Source organism: Bombus flavifrons, chromosome 3, assembly GCF_040668555.2.
Source record: "Bombus flavifrons isolate JBK064 chromosome 3, iyBomFlav1_principal, whole genome shotgun sequence".
Classification (NCBI taxonomy): Eukaryota; Metazoa; Arthropoda; class Insecta; order Hymenoptera; family Apidae; genus Bombus; species Bombus flavifrons.
This window is the reverse complement of record NC_138444.1, coordinates 18249968-18252734: the sequence shown is the minus strand read 5'-3', so window position 1 is coordinate 18252734 and position 2767 is coordinate 18249968.

Genomic DNA, 2767 nt, shown 5'->3' with positions numbered 1-2767 from the left:
TCAGGGACGTCGCACGGGACCGCGAAATCAGGCGGCCCCTTCCCCCTCCTTTCCTTTGTGCACAGCACTAGAAAAAAGGTATACCTCACGCGAAGGGGGATAATAGACGACCATTGACAGCTTCACGGAAGTAATAAAACTCACGGTTAAGGATAACTAGCTAAGCGCGAACTTGTCGCTGGATAAATAAATTTACGTTGGACCGGAAGAACTTCCTTTGCACCCTCTAAATCGATCACTTTTTAATTTCGATTGTATACTAGGATTTTAGGGAAAAAGTGGCACAAGTAAATTCTTTTTTGAAAAAGAAAAAGTATAGAAAATGATATGAGATTTGTGTTATGTAGATTCGTATTATTTATGTACAAAATCTAATTATGAATTTCTTTAATATGTAACATTTCTATATGTGGCAGCAAATAAAGAGTATAACACGCATCGAAGTGTCGACATATCTCATACGTAATGTTTCTCGATGTCTCCTCCATTAGAATTTAATTTCGTCCATAGATTTTTCAAATAAAAGATTTTATTACTAACACAACTTTTCTTCCAAACTCTTCATTGCATATTATCATTATCTGTAACATAGAAGATTAACAACTCGTAAAGTAACTATTGGCAATTGAAAATAAGAAGTCGTGATTAATTTTTATTAAAATTCAATGTAAGTTACCATATTGAAATATCTTTAGCGTTCTCGTAAGTTATTAAAAGTATTTTCCTAGAATTCTGTAGGAATAATTTGCGTAAACATCACCTTAATTTACATAAACTTAATAATTTTATCGATTTGTTGAGTGTAATATTCGTTTCACACATGGTAATAATAATTACCTTAACTTTTTATAGAACATTGTCTTCTTGATGGAGTCCAATGAAACAAACGAATGAAATTACATCCGAGGATCCAATTAGCGAAACGTTACGCGAAACGATCGTAACGTTGATTCAATTTTCCTAAGCGTATAACTCCTTAATTACTCGAGGCTGCTATATTGTCGTGATTATTCAACGTTGTATGCATACACGACAGAAAAGTAACCATGCGAAAGAAAGAGGTCACCGAACGACTCAACCTATGCACTTGTTCCAATCAGGTTTACAAACATGCACCAATTACTTCAATAGACGCGTATACAATGCATTTTAATGAATTTTTAGTGAATATTTATTGCAACAAAATTTTTACGAAATGATACTATAAAGATATAGAAGTATTTCGTAAACAGTATAAATAAGAAAAAATAAACTTGATTGTTATCTAATAATCTAGTAATAGTATATCTAGTAAATCTAATAATCTAGTAAATAATATATTTAGTGATTAATTGATGTCACAAATTTTATGAAACAGTCATCGATCTCTAACTAACATAGATTTCAAGTAGGACCTATCATTGGAACAGCTTATCTATAGTAATAGAAAAATGTAGAATATACAGATAAAAAATGGAAAATTTATTAATAGGATTTATTAGCATTCATAGTATTCTCATTAGCATTTAATGAAATTAGCAATTAATTAAAATTGCACACTATAATACTAAAAATATGCAATCAATAATTAAAACCTAACTGTTTATTTTAGCCTACGTTTTGTACATTTCTACATTTTTGGCGATGTATGAAGGATACCGAATAAAAATGGCCGAATAAGGTTCCTTATCATAACTAAATATTCAAATTGTATATACTGGCTCCAGCCTGTTTGATTCGGTTTAATATAGCGCTTAAGGTAGCCTTTATTACTTAAATGGTAGCTCACGAGTGCACCACTTGTCTGTGAATAGTGAGATATGGTAGATGTATGTCTGGATTTAAAAAGATTTTTTATCATAATTCCAACAGGAAACCAAATCTTCTCAAAAGGTATTACCACTGTTTGAATTTTGTATTTAGCCAAAATTTGTTAAGTCATACTAATCTATGAGAACGAATTAAAAATAAATAATAAACCAACTATCTGAATAGCTGATTTATGAAATAATTTTGCCATTGTAGTAAAATCCATAGATTATTTAGTTGGCTTAAAATTACTTTCATTCACTTGACACGAGTGATACTCTTCAGACATAATTCCCATCTAGTTATGAAGATTTACAGAAATCTAATAGAAATCTGTCGCTCCCAAAATCTAGTTTAGGGAGATAATTCACGGATCTTAATTAATCCTCGAACAGCGGATGATCTTAGCAACGTGCAAAGAGTTCGTGTCGCCTTCAACGTTTCTGCAAATATAGAATATACATTAAAATAATTGTAACTTAGGAGCGACGTAGGAGTCGCCATCCGCCAGGAGTAGGGTTAATACATATATTCGAAAAGTAGTATATGTGATATAATTTACTGTCATTCATCATTTATATTCAAATATATCAATTTTTGTGAAACTACCCAAAAGACTAAATAACAAATTTATTGACTTAGATTATTTCACGTGGATTGATAGATACGTCAGATTATTCAATGAATATGAATGTTTATTAACAAATTATACAGGATAATGTTAAACATACAATATAATATTGAATAATAAGTTGACCAGATTTTTTGACGCTTACAAAAGTACCGAGTTCCAGATGAATAAACATAACCTTCATTCTCAGCCAATAACGTCGCAAATTCGAGCTTCGACTAATATCGAAACCTCAAAGGGACAACTATCCAAATGATGAGCAACATGCTTTTGGACGTAGAGGTCAAACACGGCTGGTCGTTAGGCCAACTCAGTGATAGTAAAATGTAAAAGGCTGGTTATCTAACA